This window comes from Enhydra lutris, unplaced genomic scaffold (assembly GCF_002288905.1).
Source record: "Enhydra lutris kenyoni isolate GAN:26980312 unplaced genomic scaffold, ASM228890v2 scaffoldscaffold6, whole genome shotgun sequence".
Taxonomy (NCBI): domain Eukaryota; kingdom Metazoa; phylum Chordata; class Mammalia; order Carnivora; family Mustelidae; genus Enhydra; species Enhydra lutris.
The window spans coordinates 17,029,064-17,044,885 of record NW_019154090.1 but is presented as its reverse complement, the minus strand read 5'-3'; the positions used below and the strand labels follow the sequence as shown (position 1 = coordinate 17,044,885).

The 15,822-nt window shown below is 46.3% G+C and overlaps 1 protein-coding gene and 1 pseudogene across 1 annotated transcript in view; one reads left to right on the top strand and one right to left on the bottom strand.

Annotated features, from left to right (window-relative positions):
- Positions 1-15,822, bottom strand: part of LOC111141448 (protein tyrosine phosphatase, receptor type T) — a 706,124-nt gene that overhangs the window by 604,071 nt on the left and 86,231 nt on the right. The window lies entirely within an intron of this gene.
- Positions 2,319-5,329, top strand: LOC111141459 (annotated as a pseudogene).

The following is a 15,822-nucleotide window of genomic DNA, read 5'->3' as shown; positions in this document are numbered from 1 at the left end:
GTGAGTCCTGGGCACATGCACACGTGTGGAGGACCAGTCCTTCCTTGACCTCCACAACGCCTGCCTGGTCCGCATACATGGTTTCTGTTCCACGCGTCCTGCCCAGCATCCCTGGGCACGGCACTGGCTTCCGCACACAAGGCCCCATACTCTGGACTCTACCCTTTCGCATGTTCATATTCATTTTCCCATACCACGGGCAGACAGACAGACAGTGTGACTTAGAACCTCCATCACTTATTTTTAAGACTTTGGGCAATTCAATTAATTCCCTTGAACCTCAGTTTCTTCATGTGTAAAGCCAGGGTAACGGATCCCGTCCCACTGGGTCCTGTTGAAGACCCAATGCAAGTATCTGTAACATGACGGGCCCCCAGTGAAACGTGAGCTATTCCCTTCTCCCCTGCCTTGGGGCCTCCCGCACTTGTCCCTCTCCCCAGCCCACAGCCCCCTCCGTTAAGGATCATCCCGCCGTTCTCAAGCCCCCCACGAACTCCGCTCTGGGCATCTGAGCAGCACCAGGGCACCTGGGGCTCATGAAGCTGCATGTGGGAACCGCTAATCTCCCACCCAGATGGGCAACGCACCCTCCACGAGCACCAGGGGGAAACACGGGGGCCGTCTTCACAGAACACATCTGAGAAGAGCTGGAGGAGCAGGAGAGCTGGGTGGTGAGGAGGGAGGGTGGGAGGGAGGAGAGAAAGAGGCAATTCAGGGCAACCTGAGTCCAGGCAGTTCCCTCAGTTGCTATGTTACCAGCCACAGGAGAGAGAGCAAAGGAAAGGGGTGGGGGCTTTAGAGATATTGTTATTTTGCAAATTTCTCTCCTCAGCATATCCCTGGGTGCCAGTGCGGGGTGGGAACAGGGAGAGGAGGTACTGGGCTCTAAGCAGCTCAAACAGCCGAAGTGACTACAAGGTTTGACGGCTCTCAAGTGTCAGGAAAAGGTGTCCAGACGGATTAAGGGGCTCAGGACAGGCTGCTCAGTTGGTGGGGAGAGTTTAAGAGGTGAATGCCCCCTTTATAAAAGGGATCCGAGAAACATGGCTTCTTCCAACCTCCCCACCCCCACCGCAGGCCCCACCGGGGCTGCCCCTGCCTTCTGCCACATCCAGCAGGAAGACAGAGCTGGTGTTAGCAGGCCTACAGAGCAGCGCTCTGGGGAAGGCCTCTGAACACAAGAACACGGAAAGGTCTCATAGACCATGGGCCACTGAGGCCTCACAGACCGGACGCCATAATTCTGACTCAAGCAGGTGGACAATGGACTCTGAGATCCGGAGCAGTGGCTTCAAGTTGGCACCCACCACAGGCCACAGGACCTTGGTACTTCTGTGGCAAGGAGAGAATATGGAAGGGGAGAAGAGGGCATATTTACTGGGTATCCCATTTCAGGCACTATTCTAGATGTTTCTAACACCTCTGTCATGTGCTTCTTAACCACAGACAGAGGTTAACCCAGAGAAATACAGAGCAACTTCTGAGGTGATCGACAAAGTGACAGAGTTTCTAGACAGAACGCCTCCCTGGGACAAAATTCTAAAAGAAACTTGCATTTTTACATGTAGAAAAGGTTTCAAGGGAATACCACCTTTACACAAATTCTTTCAAAAGAATGCAGAAGAAATACTTCCCAGCTCATTTGACAAGCCTAGGATAACTGTCATGCCAAGACCTTACGAGGATATCACAAGAAAAGAAACTTCCAGGCCAATCTCTCTCATGAACAGAGAGATAAAAAGCCTACACATTATATTAGCAAACCAAATCCAGGGATACATAAAATGAGTACTAGATCGTGACCACAGTGCGTTCATTCCAGGAATACAAGATCAGTTTAATATTAGAAAATTAGTCAGTATAACTCATCATGTTAACAGACTGAAAGATTAAAAATCATGCAACAATCCCAAGAGATACCAAGGAAGTATCTGACGAAAGTCGGAATCTATCCACGATAAAACTTTTTTTTTTTAAAGATATTATTTATTTATTTGACAGATAGGGAGAGAGCGAAAGTAGGCAGAGCAGCAGGCAGAGGGAGAGGGAGAAGCAGGCTCTCCACTGAGCAGGGAGCCTGACGTGGGGGGCTCGATCCCAGCACCCCGGGATCACGACCTGGGCTGGAAGACAGCTGCCTAACCCGCTGAGCCACCAAGGCGCCCCTATCCACAATAAAACTTTCAACAAGCTAAGAAGAGAAGGGAAAGTTCCTTAATCTGATAACAAGTATCCAAAACATGGTCTCACATCACAATCCATGGTAAATACTAAATCCTTTCCCCCAAATCTCCCCAGTTTTACTGGATGCTCGAGCCATGGCCATGGGGTAAGAAAAAGACATAAAAGACATTAGGATTGGAAAGGAAGTAATAATCATTATTCATAGACTATATGACTGCGTATGGAAAAAAACCCCAGAGTCTCAAATTAGGATGAAAATCAAAAGCGAGTCTAACATCCTTTCATATATTAAAGCCAATGTACTTTGCCGTGCTGTTAGATTTCAATCAACAAAAAGGGAAGAGCTTCCTATCATCCATTTGCATGATATGTATAAGCTTTTCTTTTTTTTTTTAAAGATTTATTTATTTATTTGACAGACAGAAATCACAAGGAGGCAGAGAGGTAGGCAGAGAGAGAGGAGGAAGCAGGCTCCCCACTGAGCAGAGAGCCCGATGCGGGGCTCGATCCCAGGACCCTGGGATCATGACCTGAGCCGAAGGCAGAGGCTTTTAACCCACTGAGCCACTCAGGTGCCCCTGTATAAGCTTTTCTAACCCTGCTTCTATTTCTTCCCTCTTCAGATCTATTCTCCACTCTGTGTCCTGTCTTAACCTGATCTTCCAAAAGTAACAACTATATTCTATTACGTGGCCTCAAGCACCATGAGGGACAGGGCCCCGCGGCCTCTTCAGCCTCATCTCCTGCCACTGGCCCTCCTGCTGCTCAGGCTCCAGACACATAGGTCTGTTTTCAAATATTCCTAATGTGTTGTGAGCCTTTCTACCTCAGGGCCTTTGCCCACACTGTTTCCTCTTCTCCCTGTTCCACCTAGTTTACTCTCCACAGCTCAGCTCAAACCGTATTTCCAGACCTCCCCGGAAGCTCTCAGACATGCTTCTTCAGGGCAGTTACATTTTGTGTGACCATTCCCGCTGGTCTCCTCCACTAGAATGTAAGCATCATGAGGGCAGAGGCCACGTTGATATTTTTCAGTATCTTATTCACAGCACCTGCCTTGATCCTTGGCACACAGTAAACACTTCATAAATATTCATTGAATGAATGAGTCAGTGCAAAAGCCAGAAGAATCTTCTGTCAGGGAATCTGATTTTTTTTTTCCCCATTAAAGTTTGGAATGAAGAATATTTTGAGAGTAGAGAGGAGTCAGAGGAATTGGTGGCTTGAGATTATCAGAAAACTCAGCAGTACAAGAAGCCTTGAACAGAGCACACTACCTCAGAAAGGGGCTGCTCATCTCTGCCCAGAAGGACCCCAGGAACCCAGCTTGCCACTTTAAGCATCGGTGTTAATTTTTTTAATTAAACTATTTTGAGGTAATTATGGATTTACACCAATTCCAACCAATAATAGATGCTATGTATCTTTATTTTTATTAACATACAATGTATTATTTGCCCCAGTGGTATAGGTCTGTGAATCATCAGGCTCACACATTTCACAGCACTCACCATAGTACATACCCTCCCCAATGTCCATAACCCAGCCACCCTATCCCTACACCCCCACCCCCACGCCCCAGCAACCCTCCATTTGTTTCATTAGATTAAGAGTCTCTTATGGGGGCACCTGGGTGGCTCAGTGGATTAAGCCGCTGCCTTCAGCTCAGGTCATGATCTCAGGGTCCTGGGATCGAGTCCCAAATCGGGCTCTCTGCTCAGCAGGGTGCCTGCTTCCCTCTCTCTCTCTCTGCCTGCCTCTCTGTCTACTTGTGATCTCTCTCTGTCAAATAAATAAATAAAATCTTTTTTAAAAAAAGCAATATTTCATCTGTGATGAGGTTTAAAAAAAAAAAAAAAGAGTCTCTTATGGTTTGTCTCCCTCCTGATCCCATCTTGTTTCATTTTTTCCTTCCCTACCCCCTACAACCCCTGCCTTCTCTCTCAAATTCCTCATATCGGAGAGATCATATGATAATTATCTTTCGCTGATTGACTTATTTCACTCAGATGCTATGTATCTTTTACTCAGCTTCCCCAATGATAACTTTGTGCACGAGGGGCATACTGGGTGGGGCTCAGTCTCTTAAGCATCCAGCTCTTGGTTTAGGCTCAGGTCGTGGTATCAAGCCCCAAGTCAGGCTCCAGGCTGAGTGCAGAATATGCTTAAGATGTTCTCCCGTTCCCTCTCAACCCCTCCCCACTGCTCACTTGCTTGCTTGCTCTCACTCTCACTCCCTCCCCTGTCCTCCCTAAAATAAACAAATCTTTAAAAAAAAAAAAACCCTATCATGCAAGGGTGAGGATCATGTTGCTTCCAAATATCCTGCTTCCAAGAACACCAGGGGTTGGAAAAACCAGTCTAGGCAAAGGACCTGCATCAAGAGCAGGACTGAAATACATTAATGTGGGTGTTTGAGCCTGCAAAGTCTGACCGTGGAGTCTGGCAAGATGGCTTCTCCCAAGAGCATGCCAAAGAGGCACAGATGACAGTACAAATCCTGAAAGATACAGGGATTACAGAACAGGAGCCGAGAGTTATAAATCAGATGTTGGAGTCTGCTTTCTGATATGTGACCACAATTCTAGATGATGCAAAAATTTATTCAAGCCATGCTAAGAAAGCTACTGTGGATGCCGATGATATGTGATTGGCAATCCAGGGTCGTGCTCATCAGTCTTTTAAATCTCCTCCCCCAAGAGATTTTTTATTAGATATCGCAAGGAAAAGAAATCAAACTCCTTTGCCATTAATTGAACCACATTCAGGCCCTAGGTTAACACCTGATATGTATTGCTTGACTGCTCCAAATTATAGACTTAAATCTTTACCCAAAAAAAGGCATCTACTTCTATGGTAAGAATAACAGCTCTGCGGTTAAGTGTTGGCTGAGTTACTAGCAGACCAAGTACTCCCACACTTAGCACACCAACCCCAAAACCGTAGCTGCGTCAACTGAAGGAGGGCCTCCAATGTCCCTCAAAGGGCAAAGGTTTACAGTACAGATGCCCACGTCACAGTCCCCAACTGTAAAAGCATCAATTCCTGCAAGATTGCAGTTCAGAATGTTCTGATTAATCCGTCATTAATTGGGGCCCAAAACACGAGTACTACTAAGATGGTGGCCATCACCAAATATTACTGAGGAATCATCAAATGCATTGAAAAGAAAAGGAAGAAGAAGGATGAGGAGCAGCAGCAGAGGTGGGAGGGGGAGAGGGAGACAGAGACAAAGAAGATGAAGATGACAAGGACAAAGAGGACAAAGACAAAGAAGATGAAGACAAAGAGGAAGAAAAAAAGGAGAAAAAGGAGGAGGTGGAGGAGGAGGAGGAAACAATTTGTAATCTAGCCCTGATGCCTGTAACATGTACACTTGGTCCTGAATCCATTGTACTGAAATTACATATGCATGCTGGATGCTTCCAAGTTGTGTTGTAGAAAACTTAAATGATACTTAATGAGTAAATATAGATATCCTTCCCAATTGAGATGTTGGATTTTAATAGGATTAGCAATGGTTTTTCATCAGCCTTTAAGTGTAAAAAATAAAGCTGTCATTCATAAAAAAAAAAATCTATCATACAATATTACAACCAGAACATTGACACTGAAAAAGTCAAGATGTAGCACATTTCCACCACCAAAGGGAACCCTCATGTTGTTCTTTTATAACCGTACTCACCTCCCTCCTCACTCCCCCCAACCTTATTCTCAAGCCCTGGGAACCACGAGCCCATTCTCTATTTCTAAAATTCTGACATTTAAAAAATGTCCATAGTCTTTGGGGATTGGCTTCCTTCACTCAGCATAATTTCCTGAAGATAAAACCAGGTCATTGCACATAGCCACAATTCATTTTTTTTTTTTTTTAATTGCTGAGTAGGATTCCATGGTACAATGTACCACAGTTAACCATTCACCTGGTTTAAAAAAAAAAACAAAAACAAAACTGGGCTGTTTCGGTTTTTAGCTACTATGAAATAAAGCTTCTGTGAATAATCATGATTATACAGATTGTGTGTGACTATTGGTTTTCCTTCTTCTGGAATAAATGGCCAGGAATGCAACTGCTAGGTCCTATGAAACCTGGAGCTGCCAGACTGCTTTCCAGAGGGCAAAGCCACCTTGTACTCTCGCCGTCAACGAATGAGGGATCGGAGTTCTCTGCATCTTCAGGAATATTTGGTGCTCCCATTTTGTCTCAGCCATCCTGGTACGCAGTGATACGACACTGTGGTTTTAAAGTTGGACTCCCCTAATGACTACTGATATGAAACATCTTTTCATGGGTTTGTGTGCCATCTGCATATCCTCTTGAGTGAAACGTCTGCTCAGAACTTTTCCATTTTCTTTTATTTTTTTAAATAATTTTTTAAATTTATTTTCAGCATAACAGTATTCATTGTTTTTGTACCACACCCAGTGCTCCATGCAATCCGTGCCCTCTCTAATACCCACCACCTGGTTCCCCCAACATGGGAGTTAGGAGAAGGGAGTTGGGGGAAATTTGAAGGGGAGGTGAACAATGAGAGAACTTTTCCATTTTCTAATTGAATTGTTGGTTTTGGTTTGGCTGGTTGGTGCTGTTTTTGTTCTGCTATACAGTGTGTTGTGTTTTTGGAACTCTTTATGTAGTGTAGATACTAGTCCTTTGTGGGTTTTTTTTTTTTAAGATTTTTTAATTTATTGATTTGACAGACACAGATCACAAGTAGGCAGAGAGGCAGGCAAGGGTGGGGGTGGGAAGCAGGCTCCCTGCTGAGCAGAGAGCCCGATGCCCCCCAGGACCCTGGGATCATGACCTGAGCCGAAGGCAGAGGCTTTATCCCACTGAGCCAACCAGGCGCCCTGATACTAGTCCTTTGTACACACATGGTTTGCAAATATTTGCTCCCACTCTATAGCCTGTCTTTTCACTGTCTTCATGGGAGCTTTGACAGGGCAGAAGTTTTAATTTTGACAAGGTTCAATTCATCCATTCTCCCAGTTATAAGTCATTGCTTCAGTGTCAAGCCCACATGCATTTTTTACTTTTTTTTACTGTACTCAAATTCATCAGCACTCACAAATCAGTTCAGGTTCCTGACAAAATTGTGTTCAATCAAACATTCAGTTGGCAAACATATAACTATATTTGGTTCTATTTCCTGCCATAGAGCATTTTTCAGTAACAGAGAAATGCTGAAAAAATATGTCTGTTTTGTTTTGCAAGTTTTAGTGGCACTTTTCATTTATTTTTCAGAGGCATAATACTTTTAAAATTGTGTTTTCAATCAGGATGATGGATAGTTGCTTAAAAATGGGAACTAGGAAGCATATGCTCAAAACTATTAAAAAGATGTAAGATAGTAAAATCCAGAACCTATAACCCAAGAGGCATGTGTCCAAGGTGGCAATGTCCTTCAGAATCCCTTCATTGAACTTGACAGGGAAGAAGATGGCAGTGTTACCCCAAATTCAATCAGTGCTTCATTATTAAGCAGCTGTCAATCTGGGAAGTGTAAAATATACTTAGATACTTAATATACGACCTTTGTTACTATAGAGCTGTAAAGAGCTGAAACTCAGTATCTCTTGTGCCAGAAAATTCTGAACCATATCTGCAAATGACCGTCACTTTTTTGGTGGTGCTTGGAGACCCCAGTTGCTGTGGGAAGTCTCTAAAATGCCCCCCCATGCTTTACTTTTCTGATATCTATGCTCCTGTGTAACACTGACTGACCCCTTGAAAGTGGGCTAGGCCTCTTGTTCACTTCTAACAAAAGGAAGATTGCAAAAGTGACATGACCTTGTTACTACTGAGATTACATTACAGAAAGACTACCACTTACCTTGCTCTGTCCTTTTCTCTCCTTGTGTATCTCTCTATTCCCCCTCCCTTTCTTTATTTCCCTTTCCTTTCCTCTCCTCCCCCTTTCCCTCTCCCTCCTTCCCTTCTCCCTACTCTCTCCTCCTCTTTCCCTCCCTCTCCCTCCTGCTTCTTCTCTCTTCTCTTCCTTTCTCCCTCCCCCTCCTCTATCTACCCTGTTGTGAGTTGTCTTATGGACAGCCATACATTCCCAAAGAAATGATTAACTTCAGCCAACAGCTAATGAGGCTCTGAGACCAACAGCCACGGGAGCCCTCTTTTCAGAGGATCTTCTAAAGGCTTCCAGCAGCCATGTGAGTGTGTGAACTTGGGAGCAGATCTCCCCGCAGACTAGACTCGAGATGACTGCGGCCTGTGAGAGCCCCAAGCTAGGCTCACCCCATAATGCTGCACCACCATCCCTAACCCATGCCTCTGAGAAAATAAATCCTTGCTGGTTTAAGCAACCACATTTTGGGGTAATATGTGACTAATACTGCATACCTACTCCATAAATAGTTATAAATGTGAAGGAATTTTACCAGACGTTTTAGAGACTAAAAAGGGAAAAGTCTTGGCTACAAGTTAACATCAAGAGGCACAGACGAATGCACACACACAATGCTTACACCTTCCTTCAAGATCGGTTTCAGAATCACCTTTGAAATTACAGCACACCAACCAGGCAGAAGCCTGGGGAGGACTTGGCTGAGTCTATTTGAGATAAAAGTAAAAGGAGGCACCCTACTTTTCCTGAAGAATGCCCTCAAAGGAGACATTTTAATGCACTTAAAAACATGTTGGAACACTTGGTAAGCCCTGTGCTTTCTTTTTTGCAGCGGTAAGCAAACAAGGGAATTAACATCTGCCCATTTGGTATAATTATTCCATATATGATTGGACAGTGATACCCATGAAGGCATTAACTTGCCATTACTTCGAAAAGGATATACCTGGGAAGAAACAGTCACCAAACTACAGATGGATGTTTGCCCAGATGGGACTCAGTGGAACACAGATACCACCGCAGGGTAGGACAGAGGGGTCTCCACCAAGGAAACATGAATTCAAATGTTCTAGCACATACAGCATCATTTACGAAGAAAAGCTAGCCTTAAAATCTGTCTCTTTATTTCTTAATGCGGTGGGATAAAATGAAGGAAAAGGCCTAAAACTCACCTTTGTAGTCATATGCGCAATAAAATGAGAAGTGAATGTGAAAGCTTGCCCTACTACAAAGATATACCTTGGCCTATTCGGTAGGGCACATTGATGGTCTCAGCGAAATTGCTCTCATTTTTCATTGAAGAAAAACACATATAAGTAATAACAAGCTTAAAAAAAAAAATAAAAGCCTTGCCTAAAACCTCTTCTAGATCTTAATCAGGAAAGCAATCTGATTAAAGTCACATACACCAAAGGACAAACAGGTTTAATGTTGCGATCCTCCAAGGTATTAACTTTTTTTTTTTTTTTTTTTTTAAAGAACTGATCTCGAAGGGCATCCTTCCTAGGGAGCCTTTCACAGCTTGGAGGCCTTTAATGTTCTCTTAAAATGGGCCCATGAATTTCCTCTCCTACCTTTGATTCCCCTCGGGGAAAGGAAATGTAACTCTACATGTTCCTGATTGGAAAGCTCAGTGAGGTTTCCCAACAGCTAAGATGTACTCAAGACTGACCCCAAACCATAGGTGTTCTGCCCAGAAGGTTGATGTGGGAGCATTTTGGTATCTTGCAGTCAATTCAAAAGCTAAAGCAACCAGTTCCTTTGCAGACAAGCAGCATGAAATGAGCCCCCCTCCTAAGAAATGGGAAGTCCCTGCAGGGCTGGAAGCTCCCCAGGAGTCCTCTAGGAGGGCTGGGCTGAACCCACACCTGAATGTCAAACAGCTTGGACCCTGCCCTGCCCATTTCTTACATAGTACCAAGTACCATTTGACCAAAGACCCTTTGGATTAGGCTCTGCTACTCTTTTATTTTATTTTATTTTATTTTACTTTAAAGATTTATTTATTTGACAGAGAGAGAGAGATCACAAGTAGGCAGAAAGGCAGGCAGAGAGAGAGGAGGAGATGCGGGGCTTGATTCCAGAACCCTGGGATCATGACCTGAGCCAAAGGCAAAGGCTTTAACCCACTGAGCCACCCAGGCGCCCCTATGCTACTCTTTAAAAAAAAGACCTTTAGTGGTTGTACCCGTGGCTCGCACACAGCTGTGTACAAGAATCATGTGGAGGAGTTCTAAAGCATCTGATGTCTAGCTTCCAACATTTACCTATCAGATCAGAATTTCTGGGGTGAGACCTAGGCACCAGCATTTTTTTTTTTTAACACTTCAGGTTTTTTCAATGTGCAGCCAAGTTTGGGAACCACTGCATTACCTCCTTCATTTCCTGTACAATGACAACATGTAGGGCAACCGAGTAATTCCTCAAACACTCTGCCCTTCACATAGTAATTCTGCATGTGTTTCCAGTCTCCAGTCTTGCGGACAAGGCATTGGAGGTAGCAGTGAATGAACACATGAATGAAGGAAGGAAGGAAGGAAGGAAGGAAGGAAGGAGTGAAAGGCCTTGCTCACCTGTGTTCTCCTGGCTTGGAGGACTTCTAATGCTCACAGAGAGCCCTGCAGAGAGGAAGCCAACAACTTACTCGCAATCGTGGAGTTCAATGCACAAAATCAAAGCAGTGAAAGGGGGTAACAAAGGAGAAATCTAATCTCATGAGGTTTTCTTTGCCAACTACCTAAACATCAGTAGAAAGCATAGTCCCAAGGGGGCTACGACATCACCTCTTACTTGTGTATTCAGACACTCCGTGTGTTTGCACAGAATCACTAGGATTATCCACGGGCGGCATGCGCTGGCTCAGAGAGTTCATCCTTCAAGGCCCTGCTAATATTTTGTCTGCTTGGGAAAGCCTCCCCGACACGTTCCAAAGTGTGGTACACACCAGTGGTACACACGCGACTCAATGAGGGGCATACCAATGGGCACTGACCCATACATTAGTGTAACAGTCGAAGACGGACTTGAGTTTGCATTAGAAACCCACCAGACTTCCTTTCACTATTGTAATGTAACGATTATAATGATATGAATTCTCATTTGAGAGATCAAGGAAAGTGCATTTTTTTTTTTTTAAGCAGAAGTGTTAAATAAGAGAATAGATAAGGGAAAGAAATTATGGAAGTGGGCACAGAACAGACCAATGTGGGGAAAACGCTGTGGGGGGCCTCATCAGCCCACCGTGGCCGGCACTCCTGGCTGTTTACATCCGGGCCTTTCTCCCCTTCCACAGAGTCGCCACAAGACGGGGATGCAGCCGGTCAGGCTTCTGTAGCCTTCGCTCTGTCAGACACGGCACCTCAAGAGGAACTGTCAATAGAAACCATTTTTCTTTTATTGTGTTACCAGCCCCATTTAGGGTAAAACCATTGACGAAGGAGTGAGCTTATGAAACAATTCAGGTCATTGCTAAAAATGTAAAATTGATATTACCCTCAGGAGCAGCCCTAAATAGATGAGGTGTCGTGTCGCCCTTCTCCCCCTCCTCAGCTCCCCACCGGGGCGCGCCCTGATCCTTCTCCCTGACAGCTCCCTAGCAGCAGCAAGAGCTAGACCCTGACTCCCTTCCACCAGCTTGGCCACTGGGTGGCCGGATCTGGGAAGGCACGTGCGTCACAACAGATTCGAGAGAGTTCTTGACATCGTGTTCAACCCTCTAAGCCAGTGTTTGGGGTTTTTCAGAGAACTAACTCCAACAACGCACAACACAGACCCCATTTCAGTGTGACCACTAACTAGCTTGAGAAGCCTTCAGAAATCACCTTGCCCTTCCATCTCAGAGCTCACGTGGTCCCCTCCCTGTCCCTCCCATCTGGCCTCAGCCTCCACTGAGAAGCCTGCGGGGGCCCCCTCACAGAGGCTCTGCCGTATAAAAGGATCTGACACAGCTTAGGAAACAGGCAGACGTGGAGCATCTCATCCACAGAGAGGATATTTTCTCAGTTTAAAAAAAAAAAATGCGTTCTCACTTAAGAATGCTAATGGCCCATGCACAGAAATAAAATCCCTGACCTACTTTGAAGCTGAACTTAATAAACAAGCCGACCTTATTACTCAGAAGAGACTGTAAAACACTAGAATAAAGGCCGAATGGAATTCCTAGCATTCTTCTTTGACAGGAGCTGCCAAGAAAAGCACAAAAAGAGAACCAGAGGCTGCGTTGGGTGTCAGGAGCCAGGCTTCACGTCCAGCTCTCCCATGGAGTCTTGTTGTGTGACCTGGGAGAGATCACTATCCCTCTCTGGGCCTCAGGACTCTCACCCAGGGACTATAAGAGAGGGTCTCTGAGGTCATTTCCCCCTGTGATCACTGGCAATTCTATTTTTTTAAAGAATATAATGTTAAAACGAAAATGCAGAGTCCGTTATCAAGGGTATATTACGCCAGGCACTAAGAGGCAAGTGAGGGAACCAAGACATACCCTGTGCCTTCATGGAGTCGGGGCGGTCCATACTGATTAATGGATTTATTTCCTAGCCGCAGTCTGAAAGCCGCCACAAGGCTACAGCCGACGTAACACAACTTGTTTCTGCAACGAGAAGTCCCTGCGGCGATCCACCTGACAACTTCGATTTAACTGAATGAATCTTTCAGTGCATTTTAAACCGCTGCACCGCCACGAGTGGCCATCTACAAGTTATAATCAGACTTATCGCACTGGGAAGGAGGCGAGCGGTGATACGTTTCCGTGGGGTTTTAGGGCAATAATGTGAGTCATCCCCGCTTATGCTGGAGAAAATCTTGGAGCCGCAAGGTAAATTATCCAAACCGGAATCAGAATGAGGCAGGGAAGGCTGCTGCTCTAACAGGAGGCGTTCGTCACCCACACGACGTTGGGCTCGTCCGTCCTGATGGGGGCTGCCAGGGAATGGTCGATGATGCTCCTCAGAAAACGTCGGGGTGTGTGTAAGAGTAGGACCCCTTTCGGTCCAGAGCTGAGGCTTAGAAACTAGGCTTCTCTGAGTCTCTAGAACTTGCTCACCCTGACAGAGCTCGGTGAACAAAGACAATGGGGAGTCCCTAGAAGGAATCAGAGGATCCGGGGTTTGGGTGGAAAAAGGCAAGAGCCACAGTCACCTCCCTGCACCAGCCAGAGTGAAATTCAGGGCTCTGGAGCTGTAGCCACAAAGATCAAAGTAGGATAAGAGTGAAGATTCCTGCAAAGACCAGAGAATGCAGGGTCCACAGAGAAGGATGTGAGGGACCGAAGCCAGACACCCTGGAGGATCTTCTCCCCCACTTTACAGATGCGGACATGGAGATTCAGAGAGAGATGCCCAAGGCCACTGGGTTACAAAGTGGAACAGGAGTGTGTGTGCAGCTCCACACCACTGGGGTTTCCCCCACCCCAACCCTCTGCCTGTCCCAGAATTTCCTGTGTAGCCACCTCGCTTACCACTGGTGCTGAGACTCCAATCTCCCACATCAGCCGGCTGCTTTCTTTCCACACCAGTCCCGGCCGTGGCACCCCCATCAGGACGCTCCCACCCTCCTCTGGAGGGCTGCAGAGCTTTGAACGGAGTTGCCTCGCCTTCCGCTCCTTGTGACTCTAGAATCACGGCCTTGTTCCGGCGGCTACTCCTTGAGCTGCTTGAGAGCGTCCGTGTTGCTGGGTGCGCAGGTGCTGCCCATCTTCTCGGTGTGTGTTGTTCCCACCACCATCCCCGAAGATGAAGGCAAACAGGGAAGAAGCAGCAGAGAGAGTCCAAGGTTGCAAGGAAGGCAAGCCATGCCTTACCAGAAAAGCTTTAAGAGGCTGGGGTAAAAACTCCTTTGTTTGCAGAGTCCTGAGTGTGTTCTCTGTTCTTGACCTGATGAGAGCTCCCCTAGCACATGGACCCCTCCACAGATTCAGTCTGCAGTGTCTCCGCAAACAATGGGCTTCCAGCCCCCTTGGGAGGACTGCCCTGTGTCCTGTAACGAACACACAGTCCTTGGATGGGAGGATAAAGACACACAGCCCTACAGAGCTGGGAGCGCACGGTTCCATCCCCATCGGACAACAGAGGCAACGGAGACCAAGAGAGAGTAAGGCCATGTTTAGTCAAGGACCCTGAGAAACACAGAGGCAGCGTGGGGCTTAACGGGCGTCTCAGAGCATCTAAGGCTCCACCAACCACAATTTCTATTTCCATGAGCATCCCAGAGGAGGGCAACCCAGAATTTTATTTTGGCTCCTCAGTTGGCATTCACGATGCTTCCAGTTAAGTACTATCCCAAATTTTTCTTGGAGACCTCTTCCCCACAGCCAGCCCATACGGCTTGCGATCAGACCAGCCATCAGCTCTGGGAGTGGGCCCGGTTCAGTATGGCTGAATGCATCTTTCGGTGCACTTTAAACTCAATCAGCGTATCCACGCTCCCACTGCCGGGGCTCAGGGATGGTTCTGGAGCAGACACACGACCCGGATCTACCCAGTGGTGATCAGAAGTCGTTTGCTCACCCGTCAAGAGAGAAAGGTGAGATTAGCACTGCTGCAACCTTTGTCTAACCACGTGGGGCCAGAGAATGGAAACATGATGGAAGCAGAGCCAAAAATATAAGGGAGCGACAGGAAGAGAGCAAGAAGCTGGAGTGCGTGGAACCACTGTTTGAGTCTTTAATCAGCCCACGCTGGGAGCCTAGGAGACCTGTTCTCTGACTACTGATTTTCATACACCAATAAATTCCCTTACTGATTAAGAAAAAAAAAAAAAAAAAAAAAAACAGAAAGAGAGAGAGAGAGAGAGAGAAAGGGAAGGGTGGGGCAGGAATGGATAGAAAGGGAAGGGGAGAGGAGAGGAGAAATTATTGCCAGGAACGGATGAATGTAAGTCAAGAGGCAAACAACACATCTCCATCATACCCACTGCCCCACCCCGAGCTACAAGTGGTCTTGGCCTTTCCGGGAGAGCTGTGCGCAGTGGGCCCAGGTGTCCTCATGGTCCAGCTGACACTCCAGTCTCTGCTCTTCTCCCTACAGCCCAGGCGTTACAGATTTCTTAGAAACAGGATCATGAGATCTCAGCTCTTGGGGAAGGAAGCTCAGAGACCATCCAGCCTCAGCCCTGCCATCACTAGAGGGAAAAGCTGGTCTCAGAGAGGGAGGAAATTCATCCCAAGTCACAGTGAATGCGAGGGAGAGTTGGCCCTAGAGATGCCACATCTTCCTGAAGGAGCTATGCAAAAGCAGATGAGACCTTGACGTGCCCTGCTCCCTGGGGCTCGCTACTGCTTTCCCAGGAAGAGAAGAGCAGCCCTGACATCCAGGAGCTGGACCGGTACCATCAGCTAGGACGTCAGGCTGCTGGCAGCCGGCCCGGCACTCCTAGCCAGGCCATTTTGTTCTCTGCTTGGCTTAACCAATCTCACACAACACCAAAATCAGGCCAGCTTCCTGGGACCAAGAAGAAGTAAAGCAGAAAAAGACTGATTTACAATTTTTCTAGGAAAAATTGAAAAAACAAAAACAAAAACAAAAACAAAAAACCAGGCCACCATGCAAACCGCAAAACACACATCCCCCTCTCGTGGCTCATGTGAGGCTGCTGAAACTCTATCAATTACTTCTTTCATCCTGCTCTAGTGTTACCTCCATCTAGATTAAACTTATTCAAATACCCAATCATAGAACTGTCCCCCTTTCCTGATAGATTTCCATCTATGGACAACACCAGCTCCCTCTGACCCTCCCCCGAAAGTCACTCAACCAAAGTCCAAATTCTATAGTAAGTCCTTCTA